Source organism: Saccoglossus kowalevskii, chromosome 8, assembly GCF_978046115.1.
Source record: "Saccoglossus kowalevskii chromosome 8, keSacKowa6.1, whole genome shotgun sequence".
NCBI lineage: Eukaryota > Metazoa > Hemichordata > Enteropneusta > Harrimaniidae > Saccoglossus > Saccoglossus kowalevskii.
In genome coordinates, this window is record NC_140648.1 from 455,443 (window position 1) to 467,491 (window position 12,049).

Sequence of the window (12,049 nt, forward strand, 5' to 3'; positions counted from 1 at the left end):
ATAAAGCCACAATTGGATGAAAAGTCTGCATCTCAAACTCCTTTGTACAGGAAAAAAATGTGCTTCCTTGTCATTTTGTTATGGAATATTGTCTGTTGTCGATGGAACTGTGAAAACGTTTTATTTTTTTCAAACTGGTAAATATCTGACATTCTTACCTAAGGCACCAAACTGTTTACATAATACATGTAGTTTGGTTAATTTTGACAGGTGTTAAAGGATGCCCTCAAGTGCGAATAATTAGTCTGAAATAACTGTACTTGAACAAGGTTACACAGACACATTTGTCCAGGCCATGGGCTGATGTATATGAATATATACAGATTATTAATATGTAGTCTGACTCTTAACACTGAAGAGAAATAAATATATTTTTTGTTAGCTGCATGGACGATGCATTTAATACTAATATTTCCGTCTTGAAAACTAGAGGTTGTAATGACCGTAGATGCAAATTGCATGTGACTTTGTGGTAGTTGCGTCCTCGGAATTATATTTGAGCGTGCACTTGTACAAAACAGCAGAATAAAAAAAGCGTTCGAAATTTGGACAAGATTTCCGACAAGTAGGCAAGTACTAGGTCACGGTAATCGTTCTCCCGACCTCCCACCGTTAGACACTTAGGAAAAAACGATATTATTTCGAAAGAAGAGTGCTTTTGCTTTTTTTTTTTATACCTGGTTTGCCATAATGCCCGGCGCTATTTACCCGTAATTTGTGAATTTCACATAAGTGTCCGATAGTTTGGGTCAGGGAGTTGTCTGCATTTGTGTTAGTTAGTAATACGTATATGAAAGATGTACAGCCACAAGACTGCCAGGCTTTACGCCGAGAGACTGACCCCAAACCAAAAAAAAAACAGTTTGTTATACTCAAATTATTAGTTTGTTTACGTTAGTGTATGTTTATATAAAAATCCCTGAGTGAGTACGATTAAGATATCATATTATATCAGAAGTACATTACTTGGGGTTTGCAACGCACATAGTACCTAAACTTTTGTCGTTTAGTTTTAGGAGTCGGGAAGAACACATCAATCTTGGGTATTTATGGGGAACTGGGAAAATACCCACTCGACGTATTCATCAAAAAACAATTAATTAAATATTTCAACAGAGTAATGAATACATCGAATGAATTGGTAAGGAAGGCAGCAATTATGAACAAACAATTAAACAGCAAATGGTACAGTGCCATAACTACACTGTTAACTGAAATAAACCAACCATAATATATCGAAACAACAACTATACGGAACGACAGAGAAACCAAGAAATTAGGTTTGGAAATTGAAAAAATATATAAATTATACTGGAAAAGGGAAATTAACATAGGGACTGATGACAACCAAAATAACAATAACAGAAGGAATAAACTCAGAACGTACAAAAATTGCAAAAATGAATTATAAACTTCACGAATATGAGTGACTACAACAAATTTTTAAAATTAATGGGTGATACAAACCTGAATGTACAAATACCAGTTGCCCAATTTATCAAAAATAACTCGAACCTTAGACAGCAACATCTTCTGGCAAATTCAACATAAATACTTTTCTCCTTTAATACCTTTTTTCTCATTTCCATCTTTCAGTGATTTACTGTTTATTGCTTTTTTATTATTATCTCATCTATTTTTTTTTCAATATTATTACCTACATATATCAATTGTTTTTTGGTAATTGTAGTTTGTTGATTTTTTAAAAACCATTGTTGTGCTTTAGACAGTAATTCTTGTAAAATTTGTATGTTTTATATATGTGTTTTAGCAGTTAGTGTAACCATTTTAATTCCTTCTGAGGAATTTTAAGTGTTTCAATAAACCTATGAGTATGGTGACATCATGTCAAGATCCCATTCAAGTCTCATCTCGTAGATAGCGAGACGGATGCTACTATCTTCTGACATAACATAGGCGGTTTGTAATAAAACTTGTATTACCATATTCATAGCGAAAAAATGTAATACGTCGAAAATGTACAGAAAATATAGTTCTCGTAATCCGTCATATCGTGAGCAGCTATTTTGATCCACCTGGATATCCCAGTATCCTAGTTACCTCGGGCATGCGCATTCGCATTTTTCTGAGTTGGAACGCTTATGCGAGAGCGAGATTGTGACGGGATCTTGGTATCCTGTCACCGTAGTTGCAAACCCCAAGTAATGTACCTCTGATTGTATTAATATAAACATGTATATGTAGCAACCATCTCACATCTCTATGCCGTGAAAGCTAGCATATGAGGCTCATAAGCTACACATACTCACTAGGCCAAGTCAAATGAATCATTTAGGACATCAATTGTATACATATATACATCACGTGACCCGAATATATCCATCGATGATCATGATCAAGCTTTTGATATAATCTTTGTTTTTATAAACTATTTATAGTTCAGATTGGCATACTATAAAGATAACACACTTCGATTTCGCTATTCGTTATCGAACACTGCAGTCTATATATAGACTCGGTAATTGATATAATGATAAGATAAACACGTTATCCTGTCTCTACGAGATGCCCTTTTACCCACATATATACAAGGCTGGAAAATATATATGGAACGAGGTCGGCCATTTATAAATGAATAAAGTTTTTTTTTCTAAATGTCTTTATATTTTTATCGGGATGAGTGGAATCCGAGTCATTTAAATATTTTGTATTGTGTTTACACCAATTAAATGTGTTGAAAGCGGTGCGTAATCTAAACATATGAACAATGTGATCCGGTTAGTGGAATCTTGATTTTGTACTGTGTCAATAATTGAGTGTAGGAAAGTTCATTTCTATCTATTGACGATGTGTTGATGAATATCTTAACTACAGATATAAGTGGCACAAGTAAGGTTTGGGATTCAGTGAACCGAACGGTTGCATTGTCTCATGGTTACTTTATCTTATTTAGTCAGTATTTATTGAATTTAAGATAATTAAATTACCCTCATACTACCATGTCCTGTAAAAGGGCTACATACTCTGAAATAGGGGACAGCATAGACTGTCGACAGACGAGGGACAGCACAACTCAAGCATATACACGCGCATTTGGACCACGAAAACCGATGGTATTTTCGACAAGAACAGGCACAGGAATAGTTCACGGGACTGACAGTTTTACTCCTTCTTTCGAAGGAGTTTGACAGGTGGGCACAATTGTACTCTATTCGATTGTGCAGCCGACTAAAGGAGTCGAACCCACAGTCTCCCTGATGTTGAGCGAACACATTATGCCCGGGTCGTAATGCCTGGGCCATTAAGCAACACATTACTGAGAACCGCCTGGAAAACTTCCACATTCGTTGTCTCCGACGTATTGGCATCACGTGGCAGGACAGGGTCACTGACGTCGCAGTGCTGGAGAAAGCTGGCTTTCTCAGTATGCATCTCTTGCTCTGTCAGCGCCGTTTGCGATGGATTGGACATGTACACAGAGTGGATGACGGCCGTATACCAAATGGTGTCATGTACGGCGAGCTGGCTTCAGGCCGGTGACCAACAGGACGTCCAGTTCTGTGTTTTAAGGAAGTCTGCAAGCGTGACTTGAAACTGACAGGCATCTATCCAAATTCTTGGGAATCGCTTGCGGACGATCGCAGTGGTTGGAGACAGGCAGTGAAAGGCGAGGAAAAGAGAAAGCAACAGTTGGAGGAGAGAAGAGCAAGAAGGAAAGACAGGCAGCAGAACCAAGTTTAAAGTCCACCTTCAAACTATGTGTGCGGCAACTGCGGCAGAGACTGTCACGCAAGGATCGCGCTGCTGAGTCACACCCGCCCCCTGGGCGCCCGCCGCTGCTCGCAACAAGAGTGAGCGAGCGACTCACTGGACGCAAATCCATCGTCTCCCGAGACGGAAGGATGTCTACTACTGGCATACTGCCAAGATTTGTCGCCGACAGTTCCGACATCGCGACAGTGACGAATAGTCGCAATTGCACACAGATTTATTCTAATATGCATATGTTAGCTCATTCATGTTTGAATGATATTTTGTCAGCGAGAGTCTTGTTCAGAGGAGACGTACTCTAGTGCCTGGTCTTCAGTGGCGGATCCGGGGGGGGCATGCCCCCCCCCCCCCCAAACGCATGACCATTTATATTATCTGGATTACGCATAGCTTCTCTGCGATTTACGCTCCGTAAATTTTAAGCGAAGCTTGGAACCCCCCCCCCCCCCAATACATTTTGTTGGATCCGCCCCTGCTCAGATCCATATATACATCAACCCAGAAATTAAACAAGGTTAAACGGAGATTTAACACGGAATAGAAGAGGGCGCACATTCCTTAGTGAAACCTGTTGGCTTACATGTGCTTCTATTAGAGATGCTCTTCTAATAGAGCAAATACGGTAATAAACAGTGATGACAGAAATGGTATAAATATGGGTATAGATTCTGCCACTATCCGGGTATAAAAATGGTCACACGTTTGAGCACTCAGGGGCACCTCCCTACCCAGCTATGTATCAACTGCCCCCGCCGACGAGGTTTTCGGTGCATCAAGGTGTGTATTCAGGCTTAAAGCGGGTCGTGACCGTGATACGCTTTATATGTAATGCCTCTCCAATTAACGACACCCGTAGTACAAATCACGTGGATTAATGTACATATTGTGACCATCCTTTAACTCGTACATCAAGATGTACAGCCAGAAAGTGACGTCAGGTGTTTCGAAATGTGTGTGTACATCTCAACTTGAATCCACACACGATATATTCATGAGTGAGACTGGTGCATTCATAGTTTGTTTTGTCTACAGTCTCATCTGTCAAAAATCTCTCTGATTTAATAGGTCTCTTTAAAAGGCGGTGTCCATATTGGACTCATAGCGACGTATACAACGCGTGTAAAATACATTGTTTGTTTACATGAAATTCGAACACGCGCTGCGCGACGACCACCGCCCCTTAAAATTGCACTCTGAGATTAATCATACAGCTTCATTGGGGATATTAGGACTATTATATGAAGTATGTGATGGTACCAATCAGCGTGAATTCCATTTGATTGATTGTTCAAATTTCATTAATCTTGTCAGACAAAATCTGACCGTGCGAACAGCAAAATATGATGTCCGTCAGGTTGTTCTCTTGAGATATCTGATAATATAATGTAACCATGGAAACCGCCTATACACTTTTAAATAGCATTCCGACGTGCTTAGAGTCGGAAAAAAAAACTCACCATCTCAGATTGCAAATTCAAGAACTCTGCTTATTGCTAGAGGCCTTAGCATAGTGAATGTGATGTATACCCTATATGCAATTTATAAATGATCATGAATGTATAATTGAAATCATCTCTTCCGCTATATAGTCCGGTAGAAAGCCCGTGAATGAAATTCAAGATATTAGAATATCTAGGTACAAAGCAGAATAATCTGAGGTTCAATTCGACATACTTAGAATAGAACTAAAATTAATAGGATTGTTAACCATCATTTGTGTTTATGAAGAACTTTTTTTTTTTTTTACAGTTTATCGTATTAGTCAGTGATGAACATATGTGCATTCAAGTGACACAGTTCATTAAAAAGAGCTTCCTCGCTCGTCATCAGACCCTGAACTAAGTCAAATTTGATTTTTTAATTTTTTTTGAGTGGTTGTTCTTTTCATTTTCAAGTGCTTAATTCAAGTGCTTATATTGTTGTTTGCTCGCTGACATTACTGTTCCTCTTTGGAATGCACAAGTGTTTCTTAATAAATAACTATTGCCCGAATAGAGAAATAAATGTAACCCTTACAGGAGCAAGAATTATTCCAATTGAATACTTGTTGATAAACATGTTCTACAAACTCTACATAATATGCTGTCAAGTACAAATCTTAATTCTAAACATTTTCAAAATATTTAAAACTGACATTACCTAGAAAGTTGTCTTCGTCTTGTCTGTATATATGCCCTGCATGTGTATGTGCTGCATTCGGGATGAAGAGTTGGCCTCGCCAAGTTGGACTCTAATTTATAGACGATGCGGTGTAGGGACATCTGCTGATTCGAGGCGATAACACCGATGAATTGAGCCAATCAGGGAAAGCCTTATGTCAGTTCAAATTGCACTGACGCATGATATGCATAATCTGGTGATTCGTAAATCTCATCATCGCACGAGTTTACAGAATTGTGGTTTTTCAAATAATCAATCATGTAAGGGAGATTGAACTCTGGCTCAGAGAATTATTTGCGTTTCTAGTCGTATTTTATGCTTTAATGTCATCCTGTCTTGCCCATATTTGGAAATTCGTTTGAATACAATGCACCCTGCTTTCTAGTGTTGATGGTTAGTTAGAATGACGTAAGAAGATAATTAAGATATTTAACACTTATAAAGTAATGATATTCTGAAATAAACAATAAATACATGTATAACATTTTATTGTGAGGAATTATACAAATTTAATTAGTTAACTTGTCTTGGCAACTGATGTATTAAGTCTGAGCGTTGCCTCTAAATCCACTGTTGTACATTTCTGAGTGAACAAGTATTGTATTACAAAGTTGAAAAATGATGGAATATTGTTATCAGTCAAGTATATCAGGATGAGCAAACTGGCGTGTGATGGCTCGTGATCACGCATGACCCTGAGAGCACTAGAGACGTCGCCATGGTCGCCTCATGCTAGTACGAGTAATCGGGCGTGAGCTGGACATTTACACTCCATCAACGAGCGTCTTCCACGCTGTCCAACCATCACCTGTACGTGGACGAAATTCAGTCAATTTAAATAGGTAATATTTATTGTGGAGAATTGCAACTCCTTGTAGAATCATTTGTTCTGAATAGTTCTATTTAGTGAAATAAATATATAATTGATTCTAGTAATATACCCCCTTGTAAACAAAAATCGCTTGGATACAAAATGTCTGGGAAAATAACAATTGTAATTTCTTAACTTTATGTGTATGTATTAAATTGGTATATTGCATATACAGAACATAGCATTTGTGATGAACATCTCGTCATGTGACTATGATGCACGTATTGATCTGCTTTGTAACATACTAACATAATATATTGTTTTATATTATGTTCTAATAATAAAACGATAATAATTATAACCACAAAGTGTACACTGTATATTTTTAATTTCATTCATGTTGAACACATGCAAGACTTTAATTACCGAATTTATAACAAAACTAACAAGCGGTTTGACACAGATTATAAAGTATGCATACGATAAGGATGCCATTATCAATCAGATAAATCCACATATCTGCACTGGCGTGTGACTCATCTTTGATACTTGCATACATGGGCGCAATAGAGATGTACATGCGTCCATGCTGTGACTGAGCATTCAACAATTTCAAGGGAAATCGAAGACGAGCTTTTTCAGTGAATTTATGACAAGAAATACCAAAACGAACAACAGCACTCCGCCCCTTGACCTACTTATATTTGAAGATGTCTGTGCCCAGTCAATACGTTGGCTGGCTGAATCAATATTTGTCAGTGAACTTTAAACTACATTTGTTGCCAATAAACTGGTCAGAATAACAACATGCAGATGCAAGACGTGTAGTGTAAGAGAGTGTGGATGGCCGCTCGAATGGTTCGCGTTTATAGGCATTTCAGTCTACGCAATTTGGTTGACTTCAGCTTCTATAATAAGGTAGAGACCCAATATTTACCGAATTCTTAAAAACGCGAGCAGCCCTTGTCATTCAGGTGACACAGTTCATTCTCGCGCAAGAGGAAATCACCACCGACATTTATCAGTGAAGCAGATACATCCAACAACAACAACATCAACATCAATTCAGCCCTTTGACACATTCGTATTACCCATGGATGTATCACAGATGTCCATGGTTCAGCCACTAGTTACAATGGGTATGTCAGTGAAATGCAAACCTCATTGCAAGTAGATGTACATAACGACAAACATCAAAAAACAAAAAGATCATTTTGGCACCTTGACCTATACTACCCATGAAGTTATCAAAGATGTTTTCAACCAATAAAGCAATAGACAGATGACATTTGTCAATGAACTTTAAACTAAATCATAAGACAAACATTATCTAATCGTCGGCCCAGTTTATCAAGGAACGTACTAGAAATGTGGATGGTCGAACCAAGAAACAGAATTTGTCAGTGAACTTATATATAGAACGTAATCGTGGTCAAAACATGTACTAGACCATGAATTAAATTCATAATTAATAAAGCAGTGAATTTCATTACAGTTTAGATGATAAAATAAATGTATGCTTGCGATAACTAATTAAAGGATCATTAGCTGTAACGTTCAAAATGACGAAATAATTTTCTGTTTAACTGCAAATTGTATGAAAATGAAAGAAACCAGCTAAACACCGAGTCAAAAGATGAACAATAAGATAGTAGCCATACTATAGATCAATACTCCCAGAGTGGACAATAAGATATTAGTCATAATATATATCAATACTAACAGAGTAAACAATAGGATAGTAGTCATAATATATATCAATACTCCTAGAGTGAACAATAGGATAGTAGTCATAATATATATCAATACTCCTAGAGTGAACAATAGGATAGTAGTCATAATATATATCAATACTAACAGAGTAAGCAATAAGACAGTAGCCATAATATATATCAATACTCCCAGAGTGGACAATAAGATAGTAGTCATAATATAAATCAATATTCCCAGAGTGAACAATAAGATAGTAGTCATAATATATATCAATACTTTCAGAGTGGACAATAAGATATTAGTCATAATATATATCAATACTCCCAGAGTGGACAATAAGATAGTAGTCATAATATAAATCAATACTCCCAGAGTGAACAATAAGATAGTAGTCATAATATAAATCAATACTAACAGAGTAAACAATAAGACAGTAGCCATAATATATATCAATACTCCCAGAGTGGACAATAAGATAGTAGTCATAATATAAATCAATATTCCCGAGTGAACAATAAGATAGTAGTCATAATATATATCACTACTCACAGAATGGACAATAAGATAGTAGTCATAATATATATCAAATCTCCCAGAGTGAACAATAAGATATTAGTCATAATATCAATCAATATTCCCGAGTGAACAATAGGATAGTAGACATAATATAAATCAATACTCACAGAATGAACAATAAGATAGTAGTCATAATATAAATCAATATTCTCGAGTGAACAATAAGATAGTAGTCATAATATAAATCAATATTCCCGAGTGAACAATAAGATAGTACTAGTAGTCATAATATAAATCAATATTCCCAAGTGAACAATAAGATAGTAGTCATAATATATATCAATACTCTCAGAGTGGACAATAAGATAGTAGTCATAATATAAATCAATATTCCCAGAGTGGACAATAAGATATTAGTCATAATATAAATCAATATTCCCAAGTGAACAATAAGATAGTAGTCATAATATAAATCAATACTCCCAGAGTGAACAATAAGATAGTAGTCATAATATATATCAATACTTTCAGAGTGAACAATAAGATATTAGTCATAATATAAATCAATATTCCCAGAGTGGACAATAAGATATTAGTCATAATATAAATCAATATTCTCGAGTGAACAATAAGATAGTAGTCATAATATAAATCAATACTCACAGAATGAACAATAAGATATTAGTCATAATATAAATCAATATTCTCGAGTGAACAATAAGATAGTAGTCATAATATAAATCAATACTCTCAGAGTGAACAATAAGATATTAGTCATAATATAAATCAATATTCTCGAGTGAACAATAAGATAGTAGTCATAATATAAATCAATACTCACAGAATGAACAATAAGATAGTAGTCATAATATAAATCAATATTCCCAGAGTGAACAATAAGATATTAGTCATAATATAAATCAATATTCTCGAGTGAACAATAAGATAGTAGTCATAATATAAATCAATACTCACAGAATGAACAATAAGATAGTAGTCATAATATAAATCAATACTCTCAGAGTGAACAATAAGATATTAGTCATAATATAAATCAATATTCCCGAGTGAACAATAAGATAGTAGTCATAATATAAATCAATACTCACAGAATAAACAATAAGATAGTAGTCATAATATAAATCAATATTCTCGAGTGAACAATAAGATAGTAGTCATAATATAAATCAATATTCCCGAGTGAACAATAAGATAGTAGTCATAATATAAATCAATACTCACAGAATGAACAATAAGATAGTAGTCATAATATAAATCAATATTCTCGAGTGAACAATAAGATAGTAGTCATAATATAAATCAATATTCCCGAGTGAACAATAAGATAGTAGTCATAATATAAATCAATACTCACATAATGAACAATAAGATAGTAGTCATAATATAAATCAATATTCTCGAGTGAACAATAAGATAGTAGTCATAATATAAATCAATATTCCCGAGTGAACAATAAGATTGTAGTCATAATATAAATCAATATTCTCGAGTGAACAATAAGATATTAGTCATAATATAAATCAATATTCCCGAGTGAACAATAAGATATTAGTCATAAAATAAATCAATATTCTCGAGTGAACAATAAGATATTAGTCATAATATAAATCAATGCTCTCTGAGTCGACAATAACATATTGGAGAGATCTCAGTGAAGCACAAATACATTTTTATTTATTTTTCATTTACTTGGAATAAATCTATTTGTATATAAATGTATTTGTTTTTGAAACAGTACGACCCACAGAGTCGAGTAAATGGCACGACGACACTGGATACTTGTTCATCGATCACTCCATATAAAGGCGATAGCTGAGTAAACACACCTTGCCTGGCGACGATGCTATTTCTTATGGAATCATATGACTCATATCATGACAATCACGCCACATTGCGTCGTCTTTACGAGTGTTCGATCATTTTATTGAAAAAAGCACCGTATGCATATGCAATTTTAACACACACACTGTTTGGCGGTTTTCTTGTTGAACGTGTTTCGTACACCCTTTGTAGCCTTGGCATATCGTGTCGAAATCATGCAGGGGTGATTCGGGTCAAAGTTGAGAATGGACTTTTAATTGGATTTCACGTTTTTTGCGCATTGCGTTGTATGCTAATCTGTGGACATGGTGATGGTAACACAATATATTTTCCTCCATGCGTACCAAGCTGAAATAATATCGTGTAAAATTCAAGAACTCCTGGAAAATATCGAGTTTTGGCTTACATGTATACATGTTTTCGTATTTCTGAAGAAACTTTGTCTGTTTATATGGACGAAAACAATGCTACATGGATCTTGTATATACGTCGTACACGAGGTTTACATAACAAGCTGGGTCTCCCGGGAAGGTGTTCTCAAGTTTTTATCATCTTCTACCCTGTACGGACATCTCCAGATATAGGGGTTATGACCGTACAGAAGAGTTGAATCCTACATCAGTTTAATTCGTGCTGATGCACACTAATTGTTAACATGGTGATATTTAATGTTGAACTACAAAAATATAAAGGGGGATCACAGGTTAAGCAAATTTGTCTTTTGGACAGTACGTTTTTGCGAGAAGCACGGCCCATTTTGTTAAACGTTATACTTTGGCGTGTAATGTGTTTTGTCTTTCGTGTGCCGTAAATTAATATATTGAACATTTAAATACAGCCAAGTGAACCAAGTGTTAGAAGGATTATTTTTTCATCGTTATTTGTCGTGAAACTGATTCGGTTAATTATTTCACAAAAGTAATAATAATGATGTAAATAAGACCGTTATCAGTCAAGTATCATCACGATAAACGATTCGGCGTGTGATGGCGTGTGAGTGATTTATTACGTAGGCCTGACACTGGAGATATTGTCATGATCCTGTGTGACCTGGGACACTTCTATGGCTTCAAACTATTATCTGTATATGCACAATTCATTTCAATCTAATTTAGCATAGGGAATAAGCATTTTATGTTGGAGATGCGACTAGTAAGGTTTCTATTGAATAGTTAATTACTTGAAGAGATTTATATTGCAAGTTGTTTGAACTGACTAGTTTAAGCTGCTCATATAGCTCTGTAAAGGGTTATTTTCTTATCTGTGCTGAGTGTT